At 29.2% G+C, this 22911-nt stretch overlaps 1 protein-coding gene across 2 annotated transcripts in view; it reads right to left on the bottom strand.

The window, feature by feature from the left end:
- Positions 1–21962, bottom strand: part of LOC129989160 (protein toll-like) — a 32024-nt gene extending 10062 nt beyond the window's left edge. For both annotated transcript variants that reach the window (XM_056097511.1, XM_056097512.1), the window contains exon 1: positions 21803–21962. The gene's annotated coding sequence lies outside the window, so the exon portion shown is untranslated. The remainder of the gene's footprint in view (positions 1–21802) is intronic.
- Between the last annotated feature and the right edge of the window lie 949 nt (positions 21963–22911).

Here is a 22911-nt window from a genome sequence, read left to right as displayed (position 1 = left end):
AATATGAAACTGGAGTTTTACAATACCACAGAATTTAAAAGATAGATGAACCACACATTTACAATTTTTAATAACGCTTCACATGGGAGTGGCATGTGATCATAACGCTATTAAAACATATTAAGCTACATAGAGCTATAATAGTCCCATAATCGAATGGAACTGATCTCCATTAGAAAAGGTCACATACAAAATGTACAGCACTAAGTTAAAATAAGATAGGCTTTAATGTTCGGAAGGTTGTCAGAATCATGATCATGAAGTTATACTAAATGATTTAATTGGAATTGATTATAACCAATATCTCCAACGAATTAACTGGTTGCCAAAGGCGAGTATTAAAAAAAAAAAAAAGTGAAATCATAGTACCGCGAAAGTTAGAAAATAGATAAACCTAATAGCTACATTTTTTATATCATTATAATGGTTTAAAATTAGTTTCACTCTATTATTAATGTTATTAAGCTTCTTAAAATAATGTGTCTCTACTGTATTTAATAATTCGATTAAAATAATTTTGAGAGCTGGAATCATGAAATTTAAAACATAACATTTAATGAGAATTAAACACAATCAGTATTCTTGGAGAACCAGCTACTTGGTAAAGATGGTAATAAGATAATAAATAAGAATGCCTCTCAACGAATATTTTATTAATTCAAGATAAATATCATTAAATCTTAGAATGCGCTTATTAAGATTTAAATTTTTCGAACTCTCACAGGAACAATATGATATTCAGTTTTTCAAAAGACCTCTCATCGAAGTAAAACTGAACCTCTATATATCAAGCTTGAAGAATATTGGGGAAAAAAATCCAATAAATAAAAATTTCAATATATTAAAATGCATGCTGAAAATTTTTCAGCTTTTACTTTTCAAAGGCAATTACGTATAATTAATATTTTTAGAGTTAAAGAAGGTTTAAAAGAATTTAACTACCAAAGAAATTTGTTTTTAAATATGTACTGGTAATAATGGTTTTTTGAGACTCGCCACTTTTTCATATCGTTTTTTTTTTTTTTTTTTTCCATCTAGGTTTCTTTGTACTTTTTTTATATATATATATATAAAGCTGAGTTACTTCTTCACAATTAAAGTTTCAGTTAGTGTCCTTATTTTCTATAAGCTAAAAGCTAAACTGAATCGAAAGTAAGCCAGAGGGAATGATTCCCCTAATATTTGCTCACACATTCTCTTAGAAAGGTACTTGTATATAGTATCATTAATCTACGCCATTAGCGAACACTGGTTTCGAAAGAGCCTATTAAAGTACAAACTTTTTATAGGTTTTCTTTTCTTTTTCTTTCTTTTTTTATTATTTATTGCTGGGATACAGTTAATTCACAAATGCCAAAATATCGAACTTGTATTTTGGACGCCTTTTTTCCCGCCCGATTGAAACCAAAATTTGGCACAGAATTACAGTCATACCTGGTTTTGTATTTTGATACGGTCTTTTTTTATGCAGTATATGAATTCTAACGTTGTTGACATTATGACATTGATGTAATGTTTTCTATCATTGTGTATATGTACACTAATACAATATGTATGGCATGCAATATATTTACATATCAGTTCAACTAATTCCAATATTTCAAAATAAAATAAATATATTCCAAAAATAAATGATTCTTATACCTTCAAGTGAGGAAAATGAGTTCGGACCAGTGAATCACAAGAATAAGCGTATTTTAGATTACTGCGTGTAATGTTGAATTTTGTGCATTTTGAAATTTCTCCATGTTTAAAACGAGAAATTAAACTAAAAAAAAATGTTTCCATGTGTAATTTAATTATTTATTTTATTTGGAAAGCACTTTCTCGTCATTTCGCATATCTGCAACAGATTTTTTAAGTAAGAATTTTTTTAATGCGATCTTCCTTTATTGTATATATTTTTTTGTAATATTATGTAAAAAATTATTTGTTATAGTTGTTTATGAGGTAGCGAAATATTTTTATACTGTCCTTATCTACCGCACAATAACAGATTTGACCGTACAATTGTAGTCACAAATTCGGATACCAATTTTCATTTAAGTCGCTGCGCTTTTGAGTTATCGCGTTATGTGCATATGAAAGTACGGACCGAAAGACTCTCAATTCCTTGACGATTTGATATATTAAATCTTTGTCCCGTTAACTTTGATAAAAATAGCATAAAGAGAGACTTCCTCTGAATGGATTTCTCCCAAAATTTGATAGAATTGATTTGATTTACAAGTTTAGTATAAAGACCATATACCAAATTTCATCCGTCTAGCTGTTTTGAGTAAACTGTTACTAAGTAACTGTTTACTCAAACTAGGAAACTGTTAAAGGAAACTAGTAAACTGTTTTGAGTTATTTTATTCACAAATTGATAGACAGACATAACTACGAAAATATGCTTTTTCGATTCAAGCAGGCTTGAAACGCGAAGATTTCTTGAAATCAAGAATTCGCATTTTTTGACGATTACAATACTTCCCTTTTGTATATTTCATATGCTAGAAAATTAAAAGTTTAAAAAAGTCTATACCTAAAATATCGAAGGAACTTTTAAAATGAACGATTCATTTAAAATTTAACAAGATTTAGTAAAAATATTGATGATATTGATACAAACTTTAAACTGTTGAACTCGTTCGAACTTAATAGATTATTTGATTAAAAAAAGTTTGGAAAGGGGAAGAAATTTATTTCATTAGATATCACTTATTTGATATTTTTTTTTTTTTTTTTTTAAGTTTGGTTAAATTTGCGGAAGCAGAAGTTCGTTTTTGTCTCCTCAAAAGTTATATGCCAAATTTCAGCAACAAAAGACGAAACAAAACATTAAAGAAAATGTAGCTATATATTTTTAAATTATTCTAAATAAATGTATATCTAAAAATGCATGTATATATCCTGTGTTTCTATTATTTTTAGTTTCTCGTAAGAGGAAGCATCAGAATCACCAAAAAATTCGAACTCGAGATTTTGATAAATCGCCATGCTTTAGAACTGAGCCCGAAAAACACAGCATGTCTGTGACAAAGAGAACTCAAAAACGCTTTGAGCTAGACGGATGAAATTTTGTATATGGTCTTTGCAGCAAATTTGCAGATTTCTGCCAAATCTTAAGCAAAAGTCCGTTTAGAGAAAGTCTATCTGTCCGGCGATTCGAATATAGGTTAATACGATAATAACAATACGAAGAGAACTAGCTGGATGAAATTCGGCATACTGGTTTAATATCTATAAAGTAGTCACCTATCAAATTTTGAGCTAAATTCAATTAGGGAATGGCCGTCTATCAATACCATTTTTACTGAATTTATCGCATAATCCTTGGAGAATTTTTTGGCGATTGACTGGCACACATTTAATAGTAATCGAAAATCGAATTTGTTTTTCAGACGCGTTTTTTTCAACCGACTGAAATAGAAATTTGACCCAAGTCACAAAGCGTGTATTCACACGCTTGTAGCACAAAAACTCGTACCAAATTTGATATATTAAAGTCAATAGGTTTTTAAATTATCACATTTAGATGTTTCAAAAAGTACAGATCTATAGATGGTCAACCTCTTGTTGGATTTGGCTCGAAATTTGAAGATGAAAAACTAAACTATGGATGTTAAATATTTGTATCGAATTTTATTCATCTTTTCTTGTCATGTTGCATTTATCGTGTTATCTTACATTCGCACAGGGGAGAGACAAGAACAGACTTCGCTTAAATTTTTATATAAATCTAAAAATTTGGTGTAACGATCGCATACCAAATTTCATCCATCTAGCTCTAAGCGCTTTTGAGTTATCTTTGTCACAGACAGACAGATGAGCATTTTCCAAAATTGCGTTTCTCGAACTCGTGGACGTCCGGGTCACCAATAAGGTGGATTGTCGATGCGCGAGGATAGAACCTGAGACCTTGTGATTCTTAGTCCAGTAACATGACCATGATACAAAAGCAACTGCCTGGGCAGCGTAGTTGTTAACTGGCTTATAAGCTTTCATCACAGAGTCTAAAGCGTGAAAAATCGTCAAAATCTCGAGTTCCAGTTTATTTGACGACTACAATTCTGTCTCTATACTACATTTAAAAGAAAGTAAAAATTTAAATATGCGCTTCATCTATTTTCTAAATTTCACGATATTGTAAACCCACTTATTTATTTGTTTCGTAATTTACACAGATATTAAATATAATCCTACTGCTTTAGCTTTCAACAATGGAAGAAAATCAAGCTTATATATTTGATGGAGCAATTAAATATTAGATAAAAAATGAAAACTTTTTAAATTTCAGGGCTATGTAATCTATTGTTAGAAATATGGTAAAAAATATTTTTAATAATTGCCAAAATCCACGAAGAATTCGCAACGAAATATAAATTTAAAATGAATATTTGAGGTTTTCGCGAATTAGCTACATCATAGTAACACCTACATAATTATTTGACTGCGTACATTTTTCTTAAAATACACGTGCTGTCATTTTCATGTCTTATCTAAAAATAATTTTAGTTGTTTTGAAATCTGCCATTTTGTTGTGCTCTACGATTTTTAGTTGCTATTCATCTCATAGCATTTTGAGGTCAAAGTTATTAGTTATTTTATATCCAACTGCAACAATTATGAACCATTACTTGCAAATATGAATGGTTCTATAAAATGATACACCTTGCGTTAATGCGAATTCCTTGAGAATCTGTTCTATTTTCTTATAGATATATCTTCATCAATCATGAATCAGAAAAATCTTTTTGACATTTGGATTGGGCAATACTCTTAACTCAAGATTCCCGCGCTTGAATTATTCTTTCTTGTGTTAAGTAATAGGCAATAGATAGGAACTTAAAAGAGTATGATTAGATTCATGTGAGTGTTTGCACTGATTCATCGTAATTAATTTAAATGAAAGTTTAATTTGTATATCATTAAGGGAAGGACAAAGTTGTGATGAAACTTCTTCTCGTTAATAAAAATTCAGTAGAATTAGAAAAGGCCTTGAGGAACTACAGAGATTTGTGAAGATGCTAATTTAGAGAGAAAAAAATTTAACAACTAATTTAGTCTAAAATGTTGTCAAAAGTGATATATACCGCGAAGCCAAAAAAAATCTTTGAGAATTGCTTTGATATTGCATTAAAAATTAATTTTGAATCTAATAATAGTTTTTGTATGATACCAAGTCACCTGGCAACGACTGCTGTATCTTGAGGTTTAAATTGTCGACGTCCACATTTTTGCTGCCAAAATGGCTCTTTCTGCCAGCCACGCATGATTTATGTATTGTGTGCGTATATCGGGAAATATGCGGTCAATGAGAGCATTTTGCTCATTTCCAACTGTCATTGATTCCAACGACAGTGTAGAAATTAATGAGCAATTTTATGCATCCAGTATTTTCATAGACAATAACTTTTCCATCGTCGATATCTTACGATTGGTCCGAGAATGTGTCAATAGACGGATCTTGTAGCATTTGGACGTGCATGTTTATTTTCATCTGGACTTTTTCAACATTACGCCACAGTGGCAATGATTTCAAGCAAGCGTTGATCTTATCAACGTACGTTGAACGTGGAATGTCGGGATAAGGACACCCTAATTACTTATCGTTATGAAATATACTTTACGACATATTCTCATACCTACCAAAAACACATAAAAAATTTCATAAAAATCGGTCGAGCCGTTTCGGAGGATTACGAACACAAACACCGTGACACGAGATTTTTATATATTAGATGAAGCACAGACGTTTATTTGTGTTAAATTTGATTGTCCTGTCTACGAGTTGAATAGTAATTGTGTTTAATTACTAGTAAAGTTTTTATTATTAAAAGTGAGAAGAAATATTCAACAGTGGTTGCATATTATCGTCAAAGATAGTAATGTTGTAACAAGAAATCTTTAGAATATCGGCATCAAAAAGATTATAGTGAAACCATCTCTGAGGAAAGCTACTCCATGTAATTTCGTGGGACGCGATAATGCTTTTAACTTTTAAAACTTTCATAAATTTAAAATTTAAATTTCGAAAATTATTTTAAATATGACGCAGAAAAAGCCTACTGGCAAAAGTTCTTTTTGATCTACCTATTAGATAATTTTAGAATATTTGTTAACTCCACATTTCTAAGCAAATTTTCAACCGGTTATTTATTTTAATCTCAAGCTAATATATTCAAATATAAATTAAAAAATATACAGATAATTATATAAAAAAATTCTTAACAAATGTATAAAATTTAGTTTATTATATGAAGACAATAATTTAAAAGCAATTCTTTAAATTTTACTTCTGTTTAAATTTTTATTCTATCTTTTTTTGAATAAATTTTGCTTTTTTAATAAAATAGTTTTTTCCAAGTTTGAAAGCATGGAACAGTACATTATAAAGTTTCTGAGCTTTCAACTTTGACAAAAAAGAATGGAAATGCATTTATTGCCTTAGGAATATTTTTTACATGACAAAAATTTAAGGAACGGACTTAATCGTAAATTCTTTATCATTCAAAAGAAAGTAATTCAATTTTGTCACAATTAATGTGTAAAATAATTAAACTTTTCCATATTTGCATTTAGCATTCATTTATTTCTGAAGTTTGAATCTTAGAAAGAGCCTTGTGACAATATCCTGAATTTAAAACAAGAGTGCCACTGTTTCGAAATGTGATGCTATTCAAAATCCAGCATGTTTGCTCGTAAAATCCACAGGAGAAAGTATCAAACCGAGGCATGAATTTATAAAGTAGGTTACCGAATCAGGTGTAGTTCTTTTATTTAACAAAGGTTCAAAATTACGACCTCTGTTTTAAAACACGTCCTGTGCAATTCTAATTCTGTAAAATTTCGTAGCTTTAATTTTCCTACTCTAAAAGAGATGCTATTCTAATTAAGAGTAATCTACCTCATTGTATAGGAAAGCGATATCAATCTTTCACTTGAAATTTCGATGAAGAAATAACACTTTAAAAATAGCATTCTAAGTTCAGTCTTAGATTTTTATATTATTTAAAGATTTTCATTAATAAACAAACCAGGTATTTATATAATATTTTCTTCTTTTATTGAAAGAAATTATTAATTGTTCATGAATCGTTTGCTTTTAAGCTTTTCTTTTAAGTTATTCCAGAATTTGAATTTATAAATGAATTTATAAATCAAATATTTTAATTTGTGATGTATTTTAATGTTTTCGTATTGCTCTCTGATTTGAAAGTACCGGATATTTCGATGATAAACAAACCAACTATTTAAATAACCTTTTATTGTCTTCCTGACGGAAATTGTTAAATATTTATGAATCGTCTGCTTTGAAATTTTTCTTTTTGTATTCTTCTAAAATTTTAAATAAGTTATGGCAACTGTGACTCGCATTGTTTTTGTTCATGATATGTTTTGATGTTGTTTGTGTTTATTAACGAGAGAACTTTTATTTATAACTTTTAAATACAATACTTTTAAATACAAGAACTTTTAAATACAATAAAATTAGGACTTATATATTTATATAGCTTATAAAACTTAAATAATAGATATTTTGGTTGAAAATAAATCAGATACTTATATAATAAATACATGGAGTATCGAAAAAAAATTTGTTAAAAGTAAATAGTATCAAATTTGAAAAGTGTCATCTGAGAGATTCATACGTAGAAATTAAAATGTTTTCCATATAAATCATAGTAATATTTTCTCCTACAAAATATATCGTATGAATGGGATTCAAATTTACAGATAAAACAATTTTACCTAGAAGGGATTTTTAGATGAACGTAGACAAATTTACAATTCAATTTGAATAATATTACTAAGGCGGAAAACAGCTTTAGGGTATATCAGAAAGAATTTAATCTATGCAATTTGGATATATCTGTAAAAATTATGCTTGGACAAAAAAAAAAAAAAAATCATTTCATTGAAATTTCTTCAGCAAAATACTCAAACTTACACTCATGATGAAAAATAAGTTTAAATTTAATTAGAATTAAAGTATGCTTATTTAAAGTAATGCAGAGAACAGATTCAGAACTCATGGGAACACCCAAAAAAAATTCCAAAAGTGGATAGCAAGAATAGATGTATAAGCAACAACCAAGAACATAATTCATTCGTTATCTCTAAGAGACTGTTACATTTTTTTGTTGACTTTCTACTTGTTAAATCACTTGATCTAGAACCATAAACTTTGGAAAAAATAAGCTTTGGAGTTTAAAAATGGGCACTTCAGAGATTTTTTTTTTGAAATTTTAATTAGAATTTGAAGTAATTAAAAATTATTTAAGATTTTCGAGGTTTCCAACACTAGCTTCCAAATATATTATTACATAAAAATGATTTTTACTCTATTCTAGAATTTTAAAAAACAGTGATATTTATTTACTGATATCTATTTAATTGCCGTCTAATTTACATAGTTCTAAAATAGAAAGAAAACGATAGCTTTCGCCAGACGAATCTTTTTTCCCCCATTTCTTTTGTTTTTTTACATCATGCATCTTTTCATATTCTAAAATGTATACCTGCGAGATTAGGGCATTGTTATGAGCATTTTTCCCTTCTTTACACTATTCTAAAAGACAATAACTTCCAATTCTAACCATCTATATTTTTCCATTTCTAGAAAATACAAAATTTACGAACGACTCTATACAATATACGATAGTATGACGAATAAAAAAAAAGTCCCTCCAAATCAATATGGCATCTCTCAAACGAATAAAAATCTTTTATCTGAATGATTCTTTTTTTTTTATGCAACGAATTACGTTGCAAAAACATTTACTCTACACGCTGTTCCATTCATAAAAACACCTGCAAGGCCATAAACCATAAATCAGATCGAAAATGTGGGATACGAAGTATTAAAAAATTGGTCGAAAATTGCAATAAAGAAATATATTTTCATAGCTTTTTAGCCGAAAATAATGAAATATTAATACAAAAATATCAGGGGGAGGGGGAGGATGTTCTATTTACTATTAATAAATTTTCAAACGGTAACATATATGAAAAGAAAAAAATATAGGTGTTCTAATAAAGGCTTAATAACATGAAGCCGGTCCTTGAATGCTTTTGACTATTTAGAAGACTTCCGGAACAATTTGAAAATCAATTTTTTTAAACACTTCTTGGTAATAAAGTGTATGCAAAATCGAAATAAACTAGAGGGATGAAATTTGGAATATTTCTTAATCGCTAGCATTAAAAATGAATGTGGATATTTGGTTCAATGTCGTCATGGAAAGAAGCGATGCTCTTAAAATAATATTTAATTTCTTCATTATATTTTGAAACAATAAAAAACAACAACAGAGGTCATTTTTACAACGATTATTTTGTTGTTGTTTCTTATGGCACTTGCCATGGGCAAGCCCGCGGTTACGAAGACAGCGATTTAAGCCGGTGGGAGAGCGTCTCTTGTTTGTTCAGTAGCACTAACTAGGCGAAACAAGAGTACGACTTTGCTACTCACGCATCACTCATTCGCTTGCACAACCCCTTTTTACAGGGGGGCACATTCACACATCTCACAGATAGAACAGGGGAAGAACAACTATGCCCAAATCGAGATTCGAACCCAGGACGCCTAGATCACAGGGAAGATGCGCTACCCCTCTCCAGGACGCCTGCGCGATTACTTTAGATTGCATTCAGTAATTCATCACTAAAAAACATAAAGTAGAACGTGTGTGTATCGTTGAATATTTTGGTATGCATGTGGACAGGACAGATAATTGTAATTTAGATCTAACAAATCGAGTACAGTTATATTTTGTAAAATGGAAATGTCCACATTGGAGCGAGTCTTTTGAAATTTAAGAGCTAGTTTTAAAGTATATTTGAGAAAGTAAAGTTCGCAAACTTTTAAAATATCAGAATTTTATTCTTATTTATTATAATTAATATTTTAATTAATAAAAATTAAGCAAACTTTTGAAGGTTTCTTTTTTCACAGTAACTTCTAAAAATTTAGCTGTTCAAAAAAATTGTTCTTTAATAATAATTCCACATTGGAATTTATAAAATTATGTTTTTAATTATATTTAATTAATGTGCAAACTTTGCTGAATTTTAACAATTATTTAAAAATATTTTTTGCACAATTTTCAAAAATAGATTTTATCATTATAGTGAGATCCAAGCCATTTCATTGTTTCATATTGAAAATATTATTGGCATGACTTTTTTCCAGTATTGAAAGCTAAGGTTCAAATTTTGAAGCTATTCCATTGAAAGATTCCATGCAATTTCAAAACGCGTGGTTGTATTATGACTTTTTGTCAATAAAATAAACCTTGCTCCTTTTAATCATGAAGACAAATCTTTGCCAAAGACAATCCATAATCAAAAATATTCAAATTCGCATTGCAATTCGAATTAGATGTATATTTTAGTTCATTCCTCTATACAGAGAAATTAGGGTTTCTTTTTATCTAGAATTTTAACATAAATATTATAAACAATTTAATATTAAGTACTGAATCCTTTTTTTTATTGATAAATATAGTTATCAAAAATCACCTTTCATCATCTCAATGTAATTTACTAATCAGTTGCAAATGAATCTCAATGACCATCATTTGACAACAAATTATTTAGAGTCAATGTTAATTTCTGAGAAAATATGAATACTACTTTTACTCTTGTGAAGCATTTAACTACAGCTTTCACTTTTTTTTTTATTCGAGGAGTAAATAAATAAGATAGGAATATTGCGGAGTTTAGCGTGAAGCGTTTTTTGAAGTACTCGAAATCAAAATTTGAAAAGAGAACTTCAATTTTTAGATGGCAAAAAAAGAAAGAAAATTAGCTTGGATGAATTAGACGAACACTCTTCAGTCTTTAATTAAAATTTAAACTATTTTGGATTTAAAATATTTACTAATAATGAAGATGAATGTGTATATGTGTTGGCGCTCTACACGTCAAACCGTTTGGCTACAGCTACAAATTTATCATATATATAATATGCATTTCAGACTGATTTTTAAAATTTTTTAATTACAATTTAAATTAATAAAAATTAAGCTAAATTTTGACATTTTTAGTGGTAATTTCCGAAAATTTTATAGTCCAAATACAAATTTCACACCGTTTCGAAATTTAAAAAATTGTTTTTTAAAGACATCAATATTATATTTATGCCAATTTTTTTCGAATTTTGGCAATTCTTTAAAAATATTTTTTGACTCCATTAATGGATTACAAAGTTATCCTGAAATTCATACTGTTTTCAATTTTTCATTAAATATTTAATCGCATGATTTTCTTCCATTGTTGAATGCTAAAAAAGAAGGATTTTGTTTAATTTAAAAGACGAATAAAAGAGTGATGTTACAATACCGCGAATTTAGAAGACATATGAACCGTACATTTATTTTTTTAATAGTGCCACGATTTTATGAGATTGTTCTCCAATAAAAAGGTTCGAGTATACAATAAATAGAACCTATGTAAGACAATTAAAGTAGGACGATTTTAAATATTTGGTAGTTTGGAGGAATCAAGGACATAAAGTTATATGTAAACTATTTAACTGAAATTTAATACTACCAATAATTTGATAAACCGCCAAAAGGTAGCCAAAGACGACTAGTTACTAATAAATAAAGCTTTTTAGGAGGAAATAAAGTAATTAGTGGATGTTCGTTGCTCGTACCTTAAATTTTAAGGGATTAATTTCGATTTTATAATAAAAATTTGAGAATTCTTGGAAATTAACGCTTGCTATCTAGTACTTAAACAACGAAGATTTTGAGAAAATGTTTGTTCTACAGATTGGAAGAGATTAGATTGAACTTCCACTTTTTTATGGAGTGGAAATTAATATAAATATTATTCTATTTAGCTCTATGCCTTTTATTTTCCTCTAACTGGGCATGGCAGGATCGTATTCCTATCTTATTCTGATTATCTATCTTTAAGTTTATCTGATAAAATTCGCAAAAGTTTCAATTTTGAGATCGTCACGAATAACTTTTGTGAAATTATGAAAACAACAGTTGTTATGTTTCATTTCGGAAGTTCCGGAATAAAGAATGCTTAAAGAAAAATCACGTGGGGCATTACAGATAAGAAAAGTGCGAGAGAAAGATCACGTGGATTTTTGCACGTGAAACATCCGGTGATAGCTATAGCTAACAACCGATTCTATCAAATATTTACATGCTTTAGTTATCGATATAATAATCGCCTTTTGCCAATGTCCCTTCTGCAAGCCTGTAAAGTTGTATGTCTATTTTAAGATGGGAAACCTGAATTGTATTTGCCGCTCTTTTGGTCCTGTTTAGGAATGTTTCATTCAAAACATTTTAGTTTAAATTTTAACTATGTTGAATAATTTCTTTTAGTTAACTTGCATCTATTATTGAGTTCGTCCGTATTGGTTAGGTTGGCATCGGAAGGATAGTTTAGTGCAATCATATACTATCTGCACTACAATGCTAATGTTTATTGGTTGCGACAGAAATATTGAAATGCTCTACAATTTCGGAAGTATTTCTATTATTGAAATGCTTTACGATTTCGGAAGTTTCTCTCTATTTGTTGGATTTAAAGCTACCAAATTTGACAGATTGCTCAAAAGTTGCTGCTCAGTAAAAAACTGTTTTAAAAATTTCAATTTAGATTCTAATTAAAAAAACAATCATAATTTTAGCTTTTATCTTCAATAACTACGGAGCATATCAAAAATCGTTTTTAAACCACTTCAAAATTCAATAAATAAATAAATTTTACAATAACACCAATTTGACTTCCGAACAATTTTTCTCTAATTCATTCTCACACATGTTCTAGTAATAAACATCCCATGCATGGACAGCGCCCAACAGGAAAGGACAGTTGGTGTAAATATCAACGTGCAATTTCCCGTGGAAAAAAATTCAAAGATACAAATGCAGGTCTTCCAAAGAACATTATTAAAATCATTAAGCCAACATACATCAGCTATGCGATCAAAATTTATTGAAAAAATGCTTACACGGTAAGACTCAAAATGCCAATGAAAGCTTTAATAATCTTTTGTGGACAATAATTCCCAAAAACACATTTGTGGAGCTACAGACTTTACGTTTGGGAGCATCAATAACTGCAATAATTTTTAATGATGGATTTTATGGTCTCTTGGCAATTTTTTTTTGAACTGGGAATAACTCCTGGGGATTATACCCTGAGACACTTCCTTTCTCTCGATAAAGAAAGAATCATCACGTCAAAAAGGCAGTCATTAAGTACAACAAAACTTGCCAGGAAAAAATTAAGAGCTATTAAAAAGAAGAAAACAAATAAAATTGTTAACAAAGAAGGTGTATCATACAAATGTGATGAATATTAAAAAAAATAGAGAGAGATATTTTTTATAAAACACAATTAAAAACTTTAAATGCATTTTTTGAGGAACTTTAATTTTGTAAAAATTTTGATACGCAAAATATGATATCTCAAAATATTATGAATATTTTTTAATGAAATTTTGTATGTATGTTATTTATATTATCCTAAAGGCAATAAACTTGGATTATAGTTCTGAGATGAATAGTTTTTTATTTAGAGCTCCTTAATGTTGTTTATGCATAAGAATTTTGATAAATTTTCAATTAGGAAATACTCGAACTGCTATAACTTTCTTATAAACGCAAATATTTCTTAGATCCTAGTTCATTGCCTTCACTAAAGCTGTAACTATATTTTGTAGAAAAAGAATTTGAAAATTTTGATTAGAATTCTTGTTAGGATGTTTTGCGTTTTACACCAATTTTCACAGTTTTTACCCAAATTTCCCCATTTTACTGAGTTGCAAATTAGATAAAACTTTTTAAATGGTATTATTCATTGTTTTGAATTGCAATGACCTAAAAAATAAACTAAAAATGAAAATTGAAAGTTTTTTTCAAAAATTTGTCTTCGCACGTAGACAGATACCTTAAGCTTTTTGATATTTTTAAGTATATTTTATAGCAATACTTTTCATTGTTGAAGTACGCTCGATACACCTATATTAATATAAAATTAAGGATCTTTTTATTAATTAAAAATCGTTTTTACACCACTCTTAAATTCAATAAATAAATAAATATATTTTTCTAATATCAATTTTATTTCAGTACATTTTTTCTCTAATTTTAATAGAATTTTAAATATTTTTAAGTATATTTTATAACAAAACTTTTCATTGTTGTAGCACTTCGTTTATACTCGTACATACTTTCGATGAACCGATATTAAAATACAAGCTTTTTGTATACGCCATCGCTACTATATAAATTAAGAGCAAATTTTAAAAATATAATTCTAAAAAAAATTCTAATTCTTTAAAATAATATTTTAAAAATAATTATAAATAATAAAAATAATATATAATATAATAAATAGTAGGAAGACAAATAAAGTCTTAACACTATTAAGCTACAACGTTCTAAAAAATTCTTTTTTCTTTATAATTTCGTAGTATGAAGTTTCTTTTTTATTATTTCATTTCGATACGTGGAATGTTTCCCAATCAGAAGTTATCGAACTTAAATTGAAAACTATTTTATTTTAAATGTTAGAAATGATAAAAGGGATTTGCAATGAAAGGAAACAGTGACTTGCAAAACAGTTAAAATTTACGTCATGGATACAAGGGCAATAATTCTCGAATGTTCCTATCCCACCTAACAAAACGCATATTTATGTTCGACACAGTCATAATTTTCGGTATCCGAAAAGTTGCGGTTTCTATTGCCTCCGGGCGGAAATTTCTGAGTGCTATTTTTAGAATGTTTGGACAATAGCGGATTCAAGGTCTCATTCGATAGACTTTGGTGATAGACTTCCTTCCAGTGATATGAACCCTCTTCCTTCCAGTGATATGAACTTATATGACTCTTTTTTGTTTGTTAATTTTAATTGCATTTCTGAGTGACGTTGTTGCAGTGCAATTGCAAGACGAAGCGAGAGCAGGTGCTAATAAAATAGCGCGAATGTTGCAATAGAAAAACAAGTTACAGAGAGAAAACGTCAATTCGAATTAACTTATCCAGTGACGGATTTAATTAAGAGGAAATATTGAATGGATTGAATATAACGGAATTAATTCAGAGAAATAAATGGATACAACAAAGAAAATATTTCTTTGAGAATGAAAGTTAATGCATATTATAATATTGAATGGATTGAATCTAACGGAATTAATTCAGAGAAATAAATGGATACAACAAAGATAAAAGTATTTCTTTCAAAATGAAAGTTAATGCATATTATAAACATGATTAAACCATTTTTCAAACCTGAAATTTGGATTATTATTATTATTATTATTATTCTCTATTGACATAGTTTCGGTTCCGGAACCAATGGATCTTAGAATTGAGACTGTACCTAAAATGGAAAAATAAAGGTATTGTTGCACGTAAAATCCTATCCTTCATGGTTAAAATATCGTTCCACTAGTGTGGTGTGGAAATTTGAGGTAAGGACTTAATTGTTGACCCAAGTGTTGCCCCGTCATTTCACAGTGGTTCAAAGTGAAGCGATATGCTCCAAATACACGTTATGTAACTTCAAAACGGGGCAATGACCTAACTTAAATAAACAATGCATTCTTTTTACTTTCTTTTACACAAAGTATAGAAGAAGAAGTATTGTAATTCTCAAAAAATTCGAATTCGTGATTTTGGTGAATATCCACGTTTTAGATCTTTCTGAGTCCGAAAAACACATTTTTGCCAATTTGTCTGTCTGTGAACGCGATAACTTACAAGCCTTTGAGCCAGATGTCTAAAATTTCGTACATGAACTTGTGATCAAATGTGTTGATTCCTTTCAAATTTTGAACGAAATTCCATTAGCAGGAAATCTGTTTGTGTGTCTGGCTGTTCAAAAACAAGTGAACTCGATAAATATAAGACGCAAAGAGCTAGTTAATAAAATTTAGTATATACAAGATTACAATCTACAATATAGACATTTTTCATATGGTGAACCAAATCCGTCAAACGGTTGATAATCTGTCGGTCCCTACTTTCGCATGCATGTAAAAGAAATAACTCATAAATGCAATGACTTCATGAAATTAAATTTGTTATATTGTGATTACAACTATATTTTGGTGTCAATCTACAGGCCAAAAAGGTTTCAAAATACACATTTTTGTGATGGATTCTAAAATGCTAAAAAATTGCCTTAGATCTATATTTTGTAATTATCTTTCATCAAGTCCAGCAAAGACCATTCTGGAGACCATTCCAGCAAATTTCTTCATGTTTATTGATAGTTCCCTTCGTATTATATTTGCTACTTATCGATAATCAGTTATGTATACTATTTTCTTGACACCATCTTCTGAAAAATAATACAATGTAGGGATGCCCCAGGTTGGAATCTAGATGTCGCCGATTAGGTAATTTAGCAACTATCTGCATAGTACTTTATAATGATAAATCTGAATAGGACAATGGAAAAAAAACAATATAATCTGAACACAATTACATTAGTTATGTCATGGCCAGAAAAAATTGTCTTTTTTAGATTTTCTTGTAAATTATGTCATGTATTATGCGATATCCATAATGTAAAAATGTCTGAAAAGTTGGGGAAGGCAGATAACATATATAGATCTATTGAATTTGGTGCTTAGATATTTTTTGAATTTGCAATATCTAACTCTTTTTTCACAAAAAAGAGATAAATATTACTTTTTTACAAAATTTCAGATTTTTTTAATTAAAAATTATAGAAATATTGATTATTTTCCTCAATAACTTTGGAATATATTATCAAAGAAAATCTATTTCTTTGTCACCTACAGTTACTATACTTTCAAGGATAATAATGTGTGTCTGGAAATTTCCCATTATTAATTAATTAAAAAAATATTTTATATTTAATGATTTTTGAAGTAAAATTAAATTCGATTTTCAATATTGGCAATAATATTTCTCATCTTTTTTTCTTTGTTGATAATTTGATTTATTTTCCACGTTAAATAGGTTTTATGCTTTTAATGGAATTAATGATTCTTTTTTTCAATTAAGATTTATCTTTAGAATTTGTGCAACGATAAAAATTTTTTAATATTGACTAATTTTTAAACCTTGCTGCATTTTTCTGTGATATAATTATTTGCATAAAGATATTAAAAGAAAATTAGGGAAATGAATAGTGCCATGAATAGAATATTATATGGCTTCTGAAATTGTATTACACATCAAAATTTGAAATTTAAAAATATTTTGCTCAGGAATTCATTAAGACCAATTGCTCAAAATCTTTAGTTAAATTTTTTAGCTGCTATTGATCCCAGAAAACAAATTGATCAAGATGATTAATTAAAAATTGATTAATAAAATGTGTTCATAGAAAATTATTTCGTTTAATGTAAAGAACATCTTACATCAAGACAATTAATATTTTCTGAATATCCTAAAATGTCAGTCTAATTACTTCATTCAAAATAAGAACATTAAAAATCTGAAAGATCATTCTTTTAAGAAATAAATAACAATATATTCCAACAAAGTTTCTATATAATACTTCGATATATTAAAATGCCACATTACCAACTAGAAAAAATATATTGCAAATATCTTTTAAGAAATAATCCAACTCATCAATAAAGTACAGTAATAGCCTTTGACCACAGTGTTTACTCTCCAAGCATATTGATTCTGCTGATCTTTAGACAGACATACACGCACACATACACAGACATATACATAAAGAGACTTTAATCATTAATATAGATTTATGCCTTTATATATTCCAAGGTTATTTAACTATATGCCTGATATCAAGTGAGGGTGCGAAACCTCCAACAACAACTGCTTACACCTTTGAGAATTTTTCAACTGTCAGAGAAATATCAACTGTCGCAGGAGAATTGATCAAACCACAAATAACAACTGGCGAATATAAAGAAACAATGGTAGCATGGAAGTAGATACATTCTAAAACCAGCGAATATAAAAAAGCAATGGTAGCATAGAGCTAGTTACAATCTGCAGCCAGCAATATAAAAAAGCAATGGTAGCATAGGCACTATCTTTAACCAGCGAATATAAAGAAGTAATAGTAGCATAGAGCTATGCATAATTTACAACCAGCAAGTCTTCACAACAATAAAAATTGAAAATAAACATTGAAAGAAAGTGCTGATAATATGCTCTTTGCATCAGTTGGCGCCATTAGTTTTATTCAGTTTTTCATGGGTATGTTTGTCTATAATTTTAATATTGCTGTTCTTTGATTTCTTGAACCAGCATGGATTATTATTACTACTGTACTCAGATCTTCTATTTTTCTCTAAAATTTTACTAAATTTGAACTTTATTTCTGCCCATGTTTTGGCTTTGTTAGTATATTCGTTTTGAAATTTAATAAAAAATGTAAATGAGCTGAGTGCCGGGGTTTTAGTTTTCACCCCGGTAGCTTTCAAGGTTTTACACCCTGTAGGACAGGCCGGTTCGTGATTAGGCCATTACCTCATTAAAAGAAAACGAGAATAAGACAAGTTCGTTATCTCTGATTTACTGTTGTGCCAGGAATTTGCGAATGGATTGTGTTGTGACAAAATGCTCTCTTGAACCTATGAACATAATTTGAAAACATTGCATCTCAAAACACTTTTCTCTTACTCATTTGTTTGCTGTCATAAAGATAAGATTAATTTATCAGAAGCCGGTATTGTGATGAATATGAAATTTTGCTTCAATACAGTAATAACGTCAGTATTATTCAATTCAAAGCCTTTTAAGTCAAATTTCTTCATATTTTAATAGTTCTTTAATTATGGCATTTGTTCAAGTAAATTTAGTGCGTGTCTCTATTGTGCATGTGGCTATTTTTTTTAAATAATGACAAATATAATGAGGACAATTTTAAATAATGAGGACAAATGTATAGCTCATCGTGGCTTGCAGTCACATGAAGATTTTAATGTATGTTGCGCTGGATTATTTATCATGATTTCTGACAAGGCTTTGGAGCAATGACCTGGAATTGTTTTAAAAACATTTTCACAAACAACATTTTAAAACGACATTCGTGCATCACAATCCTAATGCAAAAATGTCTATGATGTCAAACATTGGATCATGAATGCATCACACATAAGATTACAAATCATCTTCTGATTAAAGAAAGTATAAAAAGAGATTGTATTAGCTAGATATTATATTTACTCATGGACAACTCTATGTAATCTTTTCAATTGTCACTAAATTTAATATTTTTTTTGTGTATTATTGAAAATTACAAACTAATATATAAAGAAGATTTGCATTCAAAATTAAATAATTTATACGAATTGTGAATTGATCACATCAATGAACAACTTTGATATTTTATGTGTGCACACCCTTGAGTATTTCCTTTAAACAATCCAAGGGAAGATCAAATTATTTATTTTACAGGGGAGGGGAATTAAGAGATTCCGAAGTTTTGCACGGTTTTACTGGTACCTTTATTTTGTAAAATAGAATAATTTATCGCATTTTAAACCAGGTACCAATGGTATGTTGTTTGCATTAATACGTAGTTTTGATGTATGGTCTCTTGAACGAATAACTAAAAAGGTTTTTACTGCACGTATGCGTTTAAAATATGAAAAACTGTCCTTTTAATGACACCAATTTAACAACTATTTTTACTGCATTTTGACAATTTTTAATACAATTAATTTTTTTACATATTTTTTTTATCTGATTAACAATATATTACATCGTAAATCTGAAATTTAAATCCTTTTCATTATTTTATGAAATTTTTAATTGTGTGAATTTTTTCCATTGTTGAAAGCTAAAGAAGAACTGAGGTTACTATTTTCTGAGGTTTACGAGAAAAAAAATAAAATTACAATATCGCGAAATTTAGAAAATAAATTAACTGTACATTTGCGTTTTTAAATGTACTATTGTTCGGTAAATATCATAATCTAAATCTGTTAATAGACATTTAGCAGACGATTCCTTTTCAGACATTTTATAACTGCTACTATTTTATTTTGTTAAAATAGTATTAAAAAGTAAAAGCAAACGATTTTTTCTTTGATAAACATATTTTGTTAATATTATTTCGTTTATTTTTTGTGTAATAGCTGATGATCCATTGTAAACCTTCTGGAATCTGGCAATGTTTGTAAGATACGCTGTTATGTTGAAAGAGTAAACAAGCCGATGGAATTCTAAATTGCTTGGAGTATTATTTTAGTTTTAAGAAATTAAGATGCTCGGAAAGCTATAGTTTAAAGCTTAAGAAAACGGGTAATTTTTTTTGAAAGCATGCAAAAACTATCATGTTATGAAAATAGCCACATAATAATTTACAAAAGTAATAAATAATATGTAATTATAATAGCACTACTTTAATGCATGACGGAATTATGGGTATGAATTTATATATACACAATTTAATTATAATGAAATATAAAAAACATCTCCGTCGTGTCAGCTCATCGTCAAAGGCGATTAATAGCAAATACTTTCAACATGATACAGATTAAAGTTATAAAATATCAAATCTGCTGTTGACTGCTGTGTGAGGTAAACATCCAAGTGAGAAATCAAAAGCATACTTAATGTTATCACTTGACTGAATGCATGCCAGTACACACATGAGTAAACAAACAGTAAAAATATTTAATGAATCAGATTAAAGTAGAAAGATAAAATTGGTAATTGTATTTACACTGCAAATATTCTTATATAAAAATACTTTTATATAAAATATACGTTTCCCTGCATAAAATCGGGGAACTTGATCAGGACAATGAACACCATGAGTGCTCAGATTTTCATTTTTATAAATAAGAGGTGTGTTTCGTAGTATAGTAAAGAAAACCAGTATTTGTATATTAACTGCATGCTATTTGTGAACTATAGTTTCGGAAAATTGATCTTTGCGTGAACCTAGTGAGCGATATTTGGGAACTAATCATTGACATATATTTAATACAAAAATATCAGAAAATCTAATATTTTGAATGCTTTTATTAGGACCGATTGACATAATTTGACATTCAACTACAATTATCATAAGATCACATTCCAAATTTCATTTATATAAGCCACTGAGTATTGTAGTTATAGCATTTACATACTTGAGAAAGTACAGACCAACTGACGGTCAAGCTTTTTACAGATTTGACTCAGAATTTTTCTATACACTTAAGAACTTAAAATGTGAATTAATTTTTTTTCGATGATTCAAAACAAAACTTGTTTTTGAATTATCGTGTTTACATGTATGCAAAAATACAAACTAACAAACAGTTAACTTCTTGACGATCTACAATACAGAATTTCAATTTCTGAGCCATCTATTTAGCTTTTTAAGATTTGCAGTTTCTGTGTTCACTTGTACTCGGATAGCCGGACAGACAGAAGTTACACAGATTGGAATCCGTTCAAAATTTGATAGGATGTAAGTATCAAACTTGATTGAAATGTTTGTAAGTACCATTTTTTTAAAATTTCATTCGTCTAAATCTAAGCGTTTTTTGATCTATAGTGTTTACAAACACTATAGAAAACAATAGACCAACAGACAGTCACGATTTCTAAAATATGTTTTTCGGATTCAAGGGGGTCTAGAAGAAGAATTATAGTCAAAATTCCGATTTTTTTTTCAACGGTTACAATATTTTCACTTCGTGTGTAAGAAAGTAAAGATCCGGGCATGAAAGATCTAAAATAAAAGATCTATTGTCAAAACTTCGCAGTTAGAATTTTTAAAAGCATTACAACACTTCTCTCCTCGTATATGAGAAAACAGAGAGAAAAAAAAAAAAACTACGTATCCAGAGACTGGACAATGAAAATATCCGTAACAGCCTTACCTGAAACTCCGAGAAAGGCGAATTCGTCAGATGCGAGTGCGAAGGAAACGCTATATGACAACGTCTGGCTGTCAAACGGAAACTGTCAGCGACATTGCGTCAATACAGCGAAACCGCCTTACCTTCCTCGCTACAGGATGCCCAGAAGAGAGTAGAAAACATTGCGACACCTGAAGACTGCACGTCGCAGGAAACGTGGAATACTATATATCAAGAGAAAGCACGAATGAGTCAGGGAAATTGAATATCAAACGTTTGTTTGTTATTTATTTTCCGGCATTTCTTTCGTGTTCATATCCAACATCGAAAATAGTTACAACCGATTCAGAGTTTCATTGCGTAGTCAAGTTATTTCCTCATAGAAATGTTTAATTTTAGCTGTTTTCGTGTACAAATAATGAATTTCATAAAGTCACTATGGTTTGAACAATTTTTAGACTTTCGTATGCGAAGTATGAAGAAAAAGCACAGTAATATTTCAGCCTTTCGGACTTATTGCTACAGGCTAGATCCAGAAAATCGAATATACGGATAACTGGACGATTGGGAGACAAAGATTTTTACTTTCGCGCATTCAAAGTGTACAAACAGAAAGTATTGTAATCATCAAATAATTCGAACTCGGAATTTTGTCGAATCTCAACGTTTCAGACCCCCTTGTGTACAAAAAATTAATAAACGGTTTTTGTCCGTCCGTGAATACGATAACTCAAAAATATTTCGAGCTAAACAAATGAAATATGGAATTCCAACCAAATCTGTAGACTTCTAAGAATTTTTTGATGAATCCAATCCACAGGAAGTCTGTCTGTCAGCTGTTCGAGTACCGATAATTCAAAACGCAAAGAGCAGAGTAGATGAAATTTCATACAATGTCAAATTTTGAACCAAATCCGTCCTACGGTTGACCGTTTGTCGGTCCGTTGTTGTTGTTTATAATGGCACTTGCCATGGACAAGCTCGCTGACGAAGTCAGTGATTTTAAGCCAAGGGAGCGTCTTTTGTTTTAGTAGCGCCAAAGTACGTCTTAGCTACTTAGACGTACTTTGGCGCTTGCACAAACCCTTTCTACAGTGGGGCACATTCACACATCTCACAGATAGAACAGA

Source organism: Argiope bruennichi, chromosome 10 (assembly GCF_947563725.1).
Source record: "Argiope bruennichi chromosome 10, qqArgBrue1.1, whole genome shotgun sequence".
In the NCBI taxonomy this organism is placed as follows: Eukaryota; Metazoa; Arthropoda; class Arachnida; order Araneae; family Araneidae; genus Argiope; species Argiope bruennichi.
This window is presented reverse-complemented; position numbering and strand designations above follow the sequence as displayed.